The sequence below is a fragment of the Mustela lutreola genome, chromosome 1, assembly GCF_030435805.1.
Source record: "Mustela lutreola isolate mMusLut2 chromosome 1, mMusLut2.pri, whole genome shotgun sequence".
Taxonomy (NCBI): domain Eukaryota; kingdom Metazoa; phylum Chordata; class Mammalia; order Carnivora; family Mustelidae; genus Mustela; species Mustela lutreola.
Window position 1 is genome coordinate 101635072 of NC_081290.1, and position 15855 is coordinate 101650926.

The 15855-nt window shown below is 40.2% G+C and overlaps 1 long non-coding RNA gene across 1 annotated transcript in view; it reads right to left on the reverse strand.

Annotated features, from left to right (window-relative positions):
• The window catches only part of LOC131829556 (uncharacterized), a 48456-nt gene extending 44969 nt beyond the window's left edge, over window positions 1-3487 (reverse strand). Inside the window, exon 1 of the long non-coding RNA XR_009352907.1 lies at window positions 3402-3487. This is a non-coding gene — a long non-coding RNA (uncharacterized LOC131829556). The remainder of the gene's footprint in view (window positions 1-3401) is intronic.
• Window positions 3488-15855: the final 12368 nt, after the last annotated feature.

The following is a 15855-nucleotide window of genomic DNA, read 5'->3' on the forward strand; positions in this document are numbered from 1 at the left end:
TTTTTATCTATCCATCAGCTGGAAAAGGGAATGGAAAAATATTATTTTTTTAAAGGACGGAGGAAAAGAAAGTGCAATCATCTTGGCAGAAATATAATGTTTTAAATCTGTCAATTCTCTGTTCTGCTCTGGTAATCAAGACCACATATTTGAGTTTCATTTTCATCCAAGAGGAGAGCAATTATGTCTATCTCTTGGAAGTCCACATTCAGATACTTTATCAAGAAAAATTCGGAAGTCATGCTCCCCACATATGGTCTATTTTTATTAGCACAGATGTATCCAGGGGTGAGTTGGCTCACAAAGTAAGGAAGTATTTGGTCACTGGGCCTCTTTTATGTGTGTGGTATATTTCTTAGAAATATACAAACCGCTTTGGTTATGTTTCGGCTGGATTCTATTCCCTGCTCCACACATTCTTGTCTTGAATATAATTATATTTAAATTGCACAAAGAACATCCTGCCCACTTAGCTCCCAGTCAGTCTTCTTTGGACTGAAGTAAAAGCCTCCCTAAAGATACATACCTGAAGGCTGATTAAGCAGGGTGTGTGAAGATCCAAGCCCCCTCCTTGTCCTGACTTCCTGCTTCCCTGGATTCCCAGGGAACTTAGGGCCTAGATTTGAGGGAGCAAAATAGGAAACATGAAAAATTTCATCAGGGATCTTCATCTCTCAGATATGCACCAACACTGAAGCATCTAAAATGATCTGCCTTTGTCAAGAAAAGGAAGACATCTCCCCGAAAGGAGCTAGAACATGGGCTCCCTCTTTGCATTTCTCACAACAGCTCTGGCTTATCCTCTTTGAAAAGTGTTCTCCAAGAGCACAACCACTCCAGTTGCCCAAAAGGATGTAGGTATCTCTAAAAGTAAACACACTGGGGCCTTGCTGCCCAACCAGCTCCCCCAAGGAAAACCAACTGAATTTGAATAATTTAAAAAAAAAAAAAAAAAGAAGTTATGTCTGATACCTGGTTTCATGGCCCGGGTTCCCAAAACTTGTCCTAAAAGACTTTCAGCCTCAGAGTTGAATAGTGCTATTTTGTGTGATATTTACATCAATGCAGATGGAGGGAGTTAACTGATCATACGTTGTGAGCTAATTCCAATGAGCTACTCAAATGCATCCATTAAAGAACTTGGAGAGAGAAAAAGTTAAAAGCTTAGATATCTAGATGTTTTGGCTGAAGCCAAAGAATAAGCTTAAAGGAGAGTACAGTTTTGTGATGAAGAGTTCAGGCTTGGGAATAAAGTTTGACCAATTCCTTGTTGGTTTTGTGACCTGCAGCTTCATAGGCCTCAATTTTCTTACCTATGGAGTGATGGTTATAGTCAGGAATTATATGAGAATGTGTGAAAAGCACTGCTCCAGCATTATTATTATTATTATTATTATTATATGTAAAGATGTAGTCTTTTGGCCAAGAAACAGTGATACCAGTATCTGAGAGGAGACCTTGTAATCTTTGCTTCATAATACCATTCTCTAGCCTACTGAACAAAGTGACTACACATTAATGTCACAGACAAATCTAAGCCAGTCAGAACAGTGTTCCTGGTTCAGCCATACTTTTTTCCCTTTCTCCTTGTGTCCAATTTCTCCTGTGTTTTCTAGATTAAGAAAACAAGTACATTTTTGCAAAGAGAAAAAAGAAAAATACACACATTTGTCTAAAACAAGCATTGACTAATTCAAATGCAAAAGAAAAACCATTGAAAAAATAGCACTTTGGGAAACCATCAAAAGATGTCTTAGGGGCACCTGGGTGGCTCAGTGGGTTAAAGCCTCTGCCTTCGGCTCAGGTCATGATTCCAGGGTCCTGGGATCGAGTCCCGCATCGGGCTCTCTGCTCAGCAGAGAGTCTGCTTCTCCCTCTCTCTGCCTGTTGCTCTGCCTGCTTGGGATCTCTGTCAAATAAATAAATAAAATATTAAAAAAAAAAAAAAGATATCTTAATGAGTGGGAGATGCCTGGTGTCTCAGTCGGGTAAGCATGGGCCTTCAGCTTAGGTCGTGATCTCAGGGTCCTGGGATCGATCCCCCATTAGGCTCCCTGCTCGGTCAGGAGCCTGCTTCTCCCTCTCTCTCTGCCTGCTGCTCTTCCAGCTTGTACTCTGTCTCTCTCTGACAAATAAATAAATAAAATTTTGAAAATAAAATGTAATGAGTGGAAGTCGGGATTAGAAAGGAGTTTATTCTCAACATTAAGTTTAATGAGGAAGGTCTGCTTTAATCAAATTATTTAATTAAATATTTAATTAATAGAACTTAGTTACATTTAATATAATTAATTATAATCAATATAACTTAAAGTTATATTAAAGCTGCATTTATAAGCATTACACGTTTCATGTAAAAGCTGAGTTCAGCTTGTTTGACACCTCAGATCAAACACAAAATCTTAAATATATTTGACTTATAGAATTGCCATACACATGGTGCATCATGGATTAGCTAATTATGTTCATCTTCTAGGGATATAATGTATTAGGAATATGAAGTACAAAATTGAATACTGTTTGCCAGAGTTATGCACGTAGGGATTCTTTTCCAGTTCATATAGTCAAAAGATCTCAAGGGGCACTTGGGTGGCTCAGTTAGTTAAGCAGCTGCCTTCGGCTTAGGTCATGATCTCAGTCGGGGTCCTGGGATCAAGCCCCCAGTCCAGGCTCTGCTCTTCTCAGTGGGCAGTCTGCTTCTCCCTGTCACTCTCCCCTCTGTGCTTTCTCTCTCTCTCTCAAATAAATAAATAAAATCTTTACAAAACAAATCTCATAGCTAAGAGTAAGATGATGAGTAAAGAATATAGCATAAAATTTAAATTTATCTTAACAAACATCATTGAAATCTTAACAGCAAATGTTTCCTGAGTGCTTACTATTTTATTTGCCAGACACTGTGCTAAGTGCTTCACATGTATTATTTTGTTTAGGGCTTGTAACAATAAGTGGCATAGCGAAGAATATTAAGAAAGGAGAAGGGGAAAACCAAAGTTTAAAAAATGAGAATTGAAATGAAAATAGAGTATAACATCATTTTGCTAGAAGAGAGATGAGAAAATAATAAAGAGGTTGGGTGTAGGATAAATGGTCTAAAACAAAAATCTCTGTGTTAATAATAATTGAGTACAAATGAAACTGTTGGAGGAGGTGGTAGGAAGACTGTGACTTCCTCACCCAGGAACTGACGCCGGGCACCTGGAGGCTCCTCACCTCTCCCCTCTGCTTTGAAAGGTACCTTTTGTGGCTCACCTTTCCCAGAGTGGGAGCCGGTTTCAAGGATACAGACTTGAGAGAGCCGGTGTTTAGGGAACTATCTGGACAGTGTATATGAGTGAATTCTGTTTAGGCCTCTGTATAATCTTTTAAGATTTCGGTGGGCTGAAGCGAGAGCTACTCACCTTCAGGCTGCGAAGTCAAGCCTCCGAGGTAAGTTCCCTGGCTCAGTAGACTTGCCGCTGCCCCTCTGGAGCAGGTTGCTTCTTTATTCCGTCTCTCCTTGCCCTCCCTTTATGGGGTCTGGGTTCCGAGTTCTCTGGAAGTTCCCATGTGCCTGAATCCAAATGTCCCGGTGATGATAGCCACACCACCTGTAAAGTACTTAGCAACAAATTAAGAAGAAAAGAATCGGGTCTAGTTGAATAAAACTGTAAAATGTTATGAAAAGATAAAAAGCAAGATATAAAAAACTGAAGCAGTTTGCTGAAAAGACTGAATACCACAGGAATGTCAGTCTTCCCAAGATTAATAAATGTTCAAGGCAATTAAAAACCTCAATGAATTTTTGAGTTTCAGATGAAATAATTTTATTAGTTCATTTGGAATAATAAATACCAAAAATAACAAGAAAATTAAAGTGAGGGGAGACTTAACTCATCAACAGACCCAAAGATTTATGAAAGATAGCAAGTGGTTATTTTAAGCCACAGAGCTTTGGGGCGCTTTGTTATACAGCAATCACTAATTAATATGGGTATTACATCATATGGGTTCCCCATGGAACATGGCTGGGGAAATTGGGGTTGTGATTGAGGGTAAAGAGAAATAAAGGGGTGTTAGAGAGGAGAAGGGAGTTGGGGTAAATTGGAAGGGGAGGTAAATCATGAGAGACTATGGACTTTGAAAAACAACTGAGGGGTTTGAAGTGGCAGGGTGGTGGGAGGTTGGGGTACCAGGTGGTGGGTATTATAGAGGGCACGAATTGCATGGAGCACTGGGTGTGGTGAAAAAATAATGAATACTGTTTTTCTGAAAAGAAATTAATTAATTTAATTTAAAATAAATAAATAAATAAAATTTTAAAATTTGAAGTAGGGACTAGAAGCTTATGATTAGAAGGATAAACTATAGAATCAGCTAGAATAGTGGTGACAAGGTAGAAAGTAGAATTAGGGGACAAAGTATATTGAAAAAAGAAAACAATGTTGAGCTACAAAATGGATGATGTGCTCGATAAAATACAAAAAAGATAAACTGAGTTCCCCGGATCAGGGGCTGGGAGTGAGATGGGTTGTTTATGACAACCCTTGTCCAAATAATTCAACTGTCAGATATTCAGTCAGACGCAATTCAGGGCTGGGTAGACTGAACTGTTCACTGAACAGACCTGATTTTTTAGTGTCATGTCGACTCAGCGACATTTCTTCTGGTCATAGCAACTAAAAATTTGCGAATACAAATATAAAGTAGATAAAATGCAGAGAATAAAAATAAATACAAATTAGAAAAGCAATAATTCCAATAGTAGTTTGCTTCTGCACTTAGAGTGACTATCCAGGCAATTATAGATTCACAAAGGTTGGTGGCCAGAGTGTCAGATTTATTGGCAGAAACACCAAGTGTGTCATGCTGACCGATCACCATGCGTGGGGTCAGTGTACCTGAGCTGAGTATCCTATGAGATCATTCACCTTTGCATTTCCTGACTTGCATGTTTTAATTCATAGCCTGCGCATTGTATTAACATTTTTCTTTGCATTTAGTTTCCTTTTAAAAAATGAGAACAAAAGAAAAATGTTAATGCCGCATTCTCTCAAGGCAATCACCATATACTGAATAATAGCTGTGCTGGGACTCTTAAGTTCCTTATATTTTTAAATCTTCAGAACAATAGGGAAAGGATTTGGTTCCTCTTGTTCATATCTCTAATGGATTAAAAGTACTGTGCTTAAGGTTTTCATAAAGTTTTCTGTTCCTGCCAGAAATAAAAGAGAATGAAGAACCTCAATAAAGAAAAGATAATACAGCTTAGAGATGAACTTGTAAATTACATTAAATGGAAACTTTCAAAGGCAATCTTTTGGAAAGGGGGTCTAGAGTAAGGGCTTATCACGGTGATAACTCTGAAAGACAGCAGAGGTGATATGGTGAAAGTAAGGAGCTCTGTTTATAGGGGAGTTTGGGGTATGATGTTAAATGGAATTTCAAAAAATGTTTAAGTGCTTGTTCCAGAACTTTCCATATAATAGGTATTCAGCATATGTTTGCTTTCTTCTCTTTCGAGGTGGAACTAGGAGTTGTCCGGCCTTTATTCCACCTTCTTTACAGTTGGGGTCCTGATTGTGTTGAGGGTGGCAATGGGCCAAGCCCCAGGGAATGGGTCATGAAACACTTGGACTGATCATGACAGTCTTGTGGTCAGGTCTCCCAGCCTCCCCTGCAGCATTCACCAGCCATGAGGACCAATTTGGGCCAAGAAGATCTAAGAGGAGTTCTTTTGGGCTGGGGGCTTTGCTTTCCTCATGAGAGAGAAAGGACACAGCTAACCACACAAAATTTCCTTTCTTTCTGACCAGTAGGCAGACAGGAATGTTTCCTCAAGAAGCTCTATAACAAGAAGGGATGGATGGCATTTAGCAATTTCTGTTCAGTTGTCTCAAGTCTAAAGAAATGTTTTTCAGCCTGGAGCCTTGACCCATCTGTATTAAAGTCACTTGGGTTGGTATCTCTGGGTTGAAGCCAGGGATATGCATTTTAAATATGTGCTTTGTGTCCTTCTTATGTACCCTCCGGTCTGATATCTCGTGCCATAAAAGTTGAGGTGGAAAGTTCTTTTGAATTGAATTTTTTTGAATTGAAAAGGTTAAATGTTTTTATTTGGATATGCATTCCAATGAAAGACTTTAATAAGCTTTGAAATTGATTATAAGCCCCGGAAGTGTGGTTTATGGAGAAGTTATTGTTTAGCCTCACTGAATAAAGCCCTGATCCTTTGGACATTTTTGAGAAATATTTAAGTTGAAAGTAACTGCCGTATTTTCCACTATAGGTAGAGGTGAAGCAAGAACAATCCTCTCCTGAACCAGGGCTTTGATACGTTTCTCTCCTTTGCTAAAATGTTCAAACATATTTGCTTTCCCATAAATAATTCTCAGGGATTCCTGAAATACTAAGGCCCATGTAATCTTTTTAAGGAACAGAACAAGACCACTACTAACAATAAGAATGGTTTGTTAAGCCTTTTTTTTTTTTTCTTTTGGCTCCTACATTGCCTCTTCAGGTGTTTGTAGTTTGCTTGGTGCAAGACTCCGTCTGGGGAATTGACAAGACGCTCCAGGTGGCCCTTTCTGTCTTAGTTGAAAGCTTCGTAATCAATTAAATGAGATTAAAAATTAAATGAGATTAACAGGCATTATGAGGTATCTGTAGACATCTCCAGACGCCCCCAAAGTTGGTCCTGCCATAGAGGACCCTGCGACGCTAGGGAAACAGGCCGTGTGGCCCCACACAGTGTCATGTTTCCGTTGCCCCTTCAGCTGAGGTGTCAGGGACACAACATCGGCATTTTTCTCCTCAGACCCAGGTCATTCTCCCATTCTCTCAGTATTTCTAGCTCTCCTTCTCCATGGCAGTTCTACTACAATGGAAATGTTATAAAATAAGAGAAGAAGGAATACTTAAAGTCTCAAAAAATGCTCACACCAGAGGCAGGTAGGCCTCATTTTGTCTTTTGGGTTTCTTGTCGTTGCTGTTGTGTTGAGTTTTACTCAGGCTCTGGGAAAATGCAGGGCAACTTTGTCACATTCATGGAGTCTGGGCATCTCTTGACCATGAGAGACAGCTCACTGCCTCTTCGGCTGCCAGGAATCATTTGTGGAAGATTCCCACCTGCCAATCCTGAAGTAAGACCTGGGATATGATTATGGAGAATATTTTTTCCAAGCAAGAGACTTTTGATGATAACCAAGGCTTCCGGTTTGGGGAACTTGCTTAAAAAATGAAATCGAGGGGCGCCTGGGTGGCTCAGTGGATTAAGCCGCTGCCTTTGGCTCAGGCCATGATCTCAGTGTCCTGGGATCGAGCCCCACATCGGGCTCTTTGCTCAGCGGGGAGCCTGCTTCTCTCTCTCTCTCTCTCTCTGCCTGCCTCTCTGCCTACTTGTGATCTCTCTCTCTGTCAAATAAATAAATAAAATCTTAAAAAAAAAAATGAAATCGATTTAAAAGTGTTAGAGAAAATCTTGTCACAAAAAGTCGCTGGTTACACACTAGTGAAAAAAAAACCCAAAATACTGGAAGACGATCAGCTACACCGGATTTATTGTTAATACATATTAAAACACCCTAAAGATCTTGTTTTACTTTGGCTAGAATGCAGTGAGATTAGATATAAGATTTCAGGGTATGGGCTCATTTTGCTGGACTCCAACTGTCTAACTTGGGCTACCTGAATGTTCTGGAGAGTATCACCTTCACCTGCCTCTGGCAGTTGGGGAATTGCTGAGGTTTTAAAAATTTTTTAAAGACTTTATTTATTTATTTGACAGAGAGAGACACATAGCAAGAGAGGGAACACAAACAGAAGGAGTGGGAGAGGGAGAAGCAGGCTTCCCATGGAGCATGCAGCCTGGTGCAGGGCTTGATCCCAGAACCCTGGGATCATGACCTGAGCTGAAGGCAGACACTTAACCTACTGAGCCACCCAGGTGCCCCTGCTGACATTCGAAATGAGAGGCATTTAATACAAGCAGAGGGGCGAAGCCTACCGCAGTAAGAAGGAAACATTTACATTGGACCCAATAGGAGCAGCCACTATAGGTTTTTACCCACGAGTGTAAAAGGAGGCAAACAGGGTTTGGTAAATAACTCTGGCCATGAGGAGCTGAGCAGAGAGAAGACCCGAAGAGCTAGGGACAGAAGGACCTGGTGAAGGGCTGTGCTTTTTTCCAAAGCGGGCTTGGGGATCCCGGCTTAGGTGTAGAGAGCAGTAACGGAAAAGGGAGGATGCCTTTACCATCGACCCAAACGACTCCCTGGGCCTTGCAGATGTGACCTGTTTTTGGTGGCCTCGAATGCTTTACCTTGTTCTCACAGGTGAGCTTTGAACAATCGAAGTCCAATAAGACCAAGTCTGTTCCTTTTGCTGCGGCTCCAAATACTGGATGCGTCTGTTTTTAGAGTTGGTGCCTCAGCAAAACCTCTGGGCGGGGTCCCTTCTTTTTCCTCTTCCTCTTCCCTGGGGGTCCTGCCTCTAGTTGGTCTACTAACACTGCCACGTTCTAGGATACTCCCACCAGATTCGATGAACACCTGAGCAGCAGCCTTACCGTTGAGTTTCTAGGAGAGCTGCAGGTGTCCTTTCCTTCCATCCTTCCTTCCTCCCCCGTCCTTCCCTCTTTCCCTCCCTCCCTTCCTTTTTAAAAGATTATATTTATTTATTTACTTGAGAGAGAGAAAAAGAGACCACGAGAGGGGCTGAGGGGCAGAGCAGAAGCATACTCCCCGCAGAGCAGGGAGCCCAATGTGGGGTTTAATCCCAGGATCCCAGGATCCCAGGATCATGACCTGAGCTGACGGCAAACAGTTAACTAACTGAACCAGCCAAGTGCCCCAGCAGGTGTCTTTTCTTGATTGGAATTTCCGGGTGTATGAGGATGAGCCCTGAGGAAATAATACTAACAGGCGGCATTTGCTGTGGGTTACAATGTGCCCATTGTACAATGGGCATTGTACAATGTGTACATTAATTCTTCTAAACTTCACAGCTTGGTGGTATGAGTTAACACCATTGTCCCTGTTTCACAGATGCAAAAACTGACATTTGGGTTAAGTCTTAAGGTCACATGCCAATAGGTGTGGGCTTTGGAACAGGAACCGGAGTGTGGTTGATTCTAGAGCCTAGTTTTGTGTGAAACATGGTTTCTGTTGAGGGGTTAGGAGGTGTCCATAAGCCCTTTGAGAGGTGTAGGTACTTAAAGATAACAATATAAGATTGAGATAAGAATAATAAATAGTTGAACATCTACGGTGCACCAGGTTCTGTGTTGAGTGCTTTTCTCGTTGCATTCTTTTTTTTTTCTTAAAGATTTTATTTATTTATTTGATAGGCAGAGATTACAAGTATTCAGAGAGGGAGGCAGAGAGAGAGAGGAGGAAGCAGGCTCCCCATTGAGCAGAGAGCCCAATGCAGGGCTTGATCCCAGGACCCTGAGACCATGACCTGAGCCGAAGGCAGAGGCTTTAACCCACTAAGCCACCTGGGTGCCCCTAGTTGCATTCTTGAAACAAACTGAAGTGCTAAATAAAATTCTCATTTTGTAAGTAGGAAAACTGAAGCTTAGAGAGATTAGGGAAATTATTCAAGATCAGGGAGCTAGTAAAATGCTAGGTCAGTTCTAGATTCGAACTCAGGAATTTTGCAAAGATGGCACACATTTGGGGCTATGAGAGAACGCTAGTTGATAGGTGTTTTCTGATTCTTATAGGATGCTTAGAGTTGAGGCTATTCCTTAATCTAGACTCCCAAATTTTTCTGAAGCCCTCCTGATCAGAGTTGCTTCTGATGCTTGATAAAAAGTGTGCATCCCTAGACCCACTGAAGCAGAATCTCTAAGGAAGGAGTAGAGAGATTGGTGTTTCTGAGAAGCTTGCAGAGTTCCAGGAGCAAAAGCAGCAGCATTCCATGTCTACGGGTCTAGACTGAAAACTTGCATGCTGGGGCTCCTGCCATGGTCTGTTGGCCGAAACAAGTCACAGGGCTGCCCAGATTCAAGCGGTGGGGAAATACAGTTGATCCTTGAACAATATGGTTTTAGACTGTGCAGGACTTTTTGTTTTGTTTTGTTTTTGACAAATACAATACAGTACTATCAATGTATTTTCTCTTCCTTATGATTTTTAAATTTATTTTTATTTTTTTCTTATGATTTTTAAAAATAACGTTATTTTTTCTCTACTTTGTTGTAACAATACATTATATAATATATAGAACATAAAAATATGTTTTTTTAAAGGTTTATATCTTTTGAGAAAGAGAGAAAGAGTGAGCATGCAAGTGGGGGGAGGGGCAAAGGAGAGGGAGAGAGAATCCTTAGGCAGACTCCCTGCGGGCACAGAGCCCGATGCCGGCAGGGGGGCGGGGTGCAGGTGGGGGGGTGGGGCTCGATCTCAGGACCCTGAGCTCATGACCTGAGCCGAAATCAACAGTTGGTTGTTTAACTAACCGAGCCACCCAGACTTTCCCCCAACATATGTTAACTATTTATGTTATTAGAAAGGCTTCCAGTCAACAGCAGTTCTGGGCAAGTCCAAAGTTGTAGGTGGATTTTTGGTTGTGCAGGGCTGGCCACCCCTAACCTCCAATGTTGTTCTAGGGTCCACTGCAGTCTCTATCTCTTGATGGAAGGAGCTGCAAAGTCAGATTGTGAGGTCACATTGCAAACACTAGTGGGGAGATATTCTGTGGTCATTTATTTTTTGCACTTTATTTTTTCAGGAATCCCACCAAGACTGGGCTTGATGTTGCCCCGGCTCTTTCATTTCCTACAATCTTGTCCGAAAGTATTGCCTTTCCCATGATGCAGAGAATACTGGGATGCTTAGTTTTACAGAAACAAAATAAAATGGTGGATTTTATAATGAGATGGGAAGAGACTGTGGAAATCCTTTTGTTTTGTTTTTGTTTGTTTGCCTTTTTTTTTTTTTTTAAATATTCTACTTCTTTTTTTTTTTTTTTTTTTTTTTTTTAAAGATTTTATTTATTTATTTGTCAGAGAGCGCGAGCGAAAGCGAGCACAGGCAGACAGAGTGGAAGGCAGAGTCAGAGGGAGAAGCAGGCTCCCCGTGGAGCAAGGAGCCCAATGTGGGACTCGATCCCAGGACGCTGGGATCATGACCTGAGCCGAAGGCAGCTGCTTAACCAACTGAGCCACCCAGGCGTCCCTCTACTTCTTTATTTGAAAGAGAGTATGAAAGAGAGCGTGAGAGAGGAGAAGGTCAGAGGGAGAAGCAGACTCCCTGTGGAGGTGGGAGCCCAATGTGGGACTTGATCCCAGGACTCCAGGGTATGACCTGAGATGAAGGTAGTTGCTTAACCAACTGAGCCATCCAGGAGCCCTGGAAATCCTTTTGTACCTTAACAATTACACTACATTTTTCATGGCAAAGTACTAAAGCATTGTTTAACTTCAAGATGTATTTCACATTTTTTTAAACACAAAGACAAGTGTTCTGAATTTGCTGTCCTTTCTGTGCAGACAAGGGGTTGTTAGTAGTATGCCACCCAACAGACATTTCTTGAAAACATAAACACACTTATTCTATCCTTCAAGTTTAAAGCGATGTTTTAACAACGAGAAAGAAAGTAATTGCTTTTCAAAAGAAACTCCTGCTATGAACAAAGCATTTTTAAACTGGATGTTTGGAAATGTTCCTGCTGTTATGTGATTTTATTGTCAAAAACAATATAAACATGTCATGTACAAATTTTCCTCTCTCAAACTTAAAAAATTTGAATCTAAATTTTCTGTTTAAAAATACCCTTCAGATGGAGAGTGTGAATGAGTTTTGAAACAATTTGGTAATAGTAAGAAAACGCAATAGTTTCTGGTTCATTTACAAAGAAATAGACTGATATCAGAAAGATGAAAATTTACTAGTGGTATTTTAACAGAAAAACATTGAAAATTTTTTTCAATCCCAGATTTATAAGCAATTATATAGTTTCGCCCTGTGGATCAAAATATCTGCATAAGAAGCTTTTTTTCAGATGATAGCAACATCATAAAACGTTCAGCTGCAGTTTAAAAACATAACAAGTTCCATTTAATCATGTATGTTCACTAAAACAATTAATATTGATGTTAAATTTTAAGCGTAAACATTCCGAGGATTAATAAATACAATTTAAATTTGCTAAAAAATACAGATTACATTTATCTTTTTCAAGTTTGAAGTTCAGATTTTCTATTTTCACATTGCATAATTATAATGACTCACAGCACAGTGGATACACGTGTTAAAAATAAATGATCACACCTATTAAGTTGGCTCTTATCAAAAGACCACAAAGTGAGTGTGGGTGAGGATGAAGAGAAACTGCAAACCAAGGGCGCAGGGTGGGTTGGTGTTGCTGGTGGGAATGTAACATGGCACCAGAGCTGTGGAAAACAGCCTGGCACTTCCTCACAAGGTTACGTGTGGACTTACCATAGGACCTAGCCCTTAACTTCTCAGTATATCCCCCAAAGAACTGAAAACGCAGATATCTGTGCACCAATATTGATGGTAGCATCACTCACAGTTAGACCAAGGCTGGAGACAGTCAAATGTCCATCAGCAAATGACGGACTTATTCTGCCTTAAAAAAGGAATGAAATTCTGATACAGCCTACACCATAGACGAACCTGGAAAACATGCTGAATGCCATAAACAAGACACCAAAGGACAAATATTGTATGACTCCACATTGATGGGGTACCTAGAGCAGACAAACGCAGAGGCAGAAGGTATCATGGAAGTTACCAGAGGCTGGGTGGAATGGAGAACGGAGGTTACTGCTTAATGGTTATTGAATTTCTCTTTGGGCTGATGAAAAAGTTCTGGAAGTGTCTGCCCCGTATTGTGAATGTACTTACTGTCACCCAGTTGTACACCTAAAGATAGTGAAAAGGGTAAAGTTTATGTTATGTATGTTTCATAACAACAAAAATATAAAGAAATGCACACATTTTGGGGGGAATGTGTGTTCAAAATACTACTGGTAAATACAAGCATATATAAGAAAAGTGTGGAGATCACTGAGGGAAGGGATTGTTCGGTGAGCTTGACTCATAAATAAATGTAGAAAGTGGGGCTTCACCCAGGTTTCTGTGTACCATCCAATCAGATGTCAGAGAGCACAGAGCTTTTTAAGGATTTCTTTGTCATTTCTCCAACTGACTACATTTGGTCGTCACTGGCTTATTTCCAGTAGTAATGAACAGTAGGAACCATTAGGACAAAAAACAAAACAAAACCCCATGAGATTTTCCTTAGAGAAAGGTCAGGGGCAACAGGGGATGCTGCAGTATCTGGTTACTCTGTAGGGAAGTTGAAATTTGTATTGGTGTCTTAAGGTTGCCATGACAAGTTACCACAAACTTGGTAGTTTAAAACAGCCAAATAGCAACCTTTCACAGTTTGGAGGCCAGATGTCTGAAATCAAGGTGTTGGCAGGACCATTCTCTCGCTGAAGGTCTAGTGGAGAATCCTTCTCCGCCTCCTCCAGCTTCTGGTGGCTCCCTGTGTTCTTTGGCTTACAGATGACTGACTTCAATGTCTGCCTCCCTCTTCGCATGGGCTTCTCTGTACGTCTGTGTCTTCTTTTACATCTCTTATAAGGATACTTGGTCATCTGATTTAGTATCCACTTGGGTAATCCAGGAAGATCTTCTCTCAGGATCTTTAATTGAATGATATCCGCAAAGACCCCTTTTCCAAGTAAGGTCCCATTCACAGGTTCCGGGGATTGGGTTGTGAACATGCATTTTTGGGGGGTGCAGTGGGGAATAGGTATCATCCAACCAACTAAAAAACTCAGGGTATTAAAAAGATGTTGGCAGCTTCTCAAAAGAAAAAGCCAAATGTATGGAACCAGAAACGAGCAACAGAGAGTCTTACCAGGAATTCTACCAGAACCTGAAATCTGCCCTGGCACTTCACAGGCTATAAATTTGTATAATTCTTTGTGATGGTTTCAAAATTGTTTTTTTCTACCTTTTGTTTTACCAGTATTAAAAGGTAGAACAATTAAAACTCTCTTAGCATGAAATCATGATAAGTGATACTAACTGCTCTAACAATCTCAAAATGTTGGTGGCTTAATACAAAAATAGTTTATCTCTTGCACTTATTACAGTCTGCATGCAGATCATTGTTTTTTAAAAATTAACATATAATGTATTTTTTGCTTCAGGGATATAGGTCTGTGATTCATCAGTCTTACACAAGTCACAGCACTCACCCTCCCCAATGTCAATCTCCCAGCCACTGCAACCCAACCTCCCCTCCCCTCCAGCAATCCTCAGTTTGTTTCCCGAGATTAAGAGTCTCTTATGATTTGTCTCTCTCCCTGTCCCATTTTGTTTCATTTTTCCCTCCCTTCACCTATGATCCTCCATCTTGTTTCTTATATTCCTCATATTAGTGAGATCATATGATAATTGTCTTTCTCTGATTGATTTATTTCACTTAGCATATGCCCTCTAGTTCCATCTATATCATTACAAATGGCAAGATTTCATTTTTGATGGATGCATAGTATTCCATTGTATATATATTTATACCACATCTTTTTTTAATATAATTTTTAAAATTTTTTAATAAACATACAATGTATTATTAGCCCCAGGGGTACAGATCTGTGAATCACCAGTTTTATACACTTCACAGCACTCACCATAGCATGTACCCTCCCCAATGTCCATAACCCCACCACCCTCTCCCTACTTCCCTCCCCCCGGCCACCCTCAGTTTGTTTTGTGAGATTGAGAGTCTCTGATGGTTTCTTATAGATGGCTTTGATAATATTGAGGTATGTGCCCTCTATCCCTACACTTTGAAGAGTATACCACATCTTCTTTATCCATTCATCTGTTCTTTTCCATTGATCTATGTGTCTGTTTTTGTGCCAATGTCATACTGGTTTTGATTACTACAGCTTTGTAGCATATCTTGAAATCTGGAATTGTGATACCTATAGCTTTGTTCTTTTTTTTTCAAGATTGCTTTGGCTATTTTGGGGTGTTTTGTGATCCCATACAGATTTTAGTATTATTTGTTCTAGTTCTGTGAAAAATGCTATTGATATCTTGATAGGGATTGCCCTGAATCTGTAGGTTGCATTGGGTAGCAGGGACTACCCAACTCTTGTTTTCCACTCAGATCATGATTTCAGAGTTTTGATATCAAGGCTCTACACCCCGCCTCTCCACCCAATTGGGCTCTGCACTCAGCAGGGAGTCTGTTTGGGATTCTTTCACCCTCTGCCAATCCCTGAACTTCTGTATTCTCTTTCTAAATAAATAAATAAATAAATAAATAAAATTGTATTTAAAATTTCTTGATATTTTTCTCAATGTAAGATATATCATGAGGATTTGTATGAAAAAACATGATAAAATAAAAACTGAATAATAACTGAAAGAGGAAATTAAGACAATGAGAACATGAAAGTGAGGGATATCTTATATAGGCATTTATGTTCTATGAGCTTGAATCCCTTTCCTTATTTTTCATATGACCAAAGTTGCTGTTCCTTCCCTCATTGTACCTGTTCAGAGTTCATACTTCAAATCTATGTCTCTGTGCCTGAATCAAATAATGCATCATAGTGGAAATTCTATTTAATTAGTCTCACCCATAAAACTTATATTTGCTCTTGATATTTGCCTAGGAAGTAGGAAATAGTCTATTGCATTTTTTATAAAATGGAAGCATAGAAACCTTAGGGAAGGTTGTCATGCAAGCAATTGTCATAATGTTTAAGTTCCCAAGACAGATTGAAGGTAGCTCTGGGAGGGATCCTTTAGCAAAGTGTTGTTGAGGGATCTTGATTTTAAGCTCATAAACTGACAGTGTCCTTGATTTTCAGCCCAT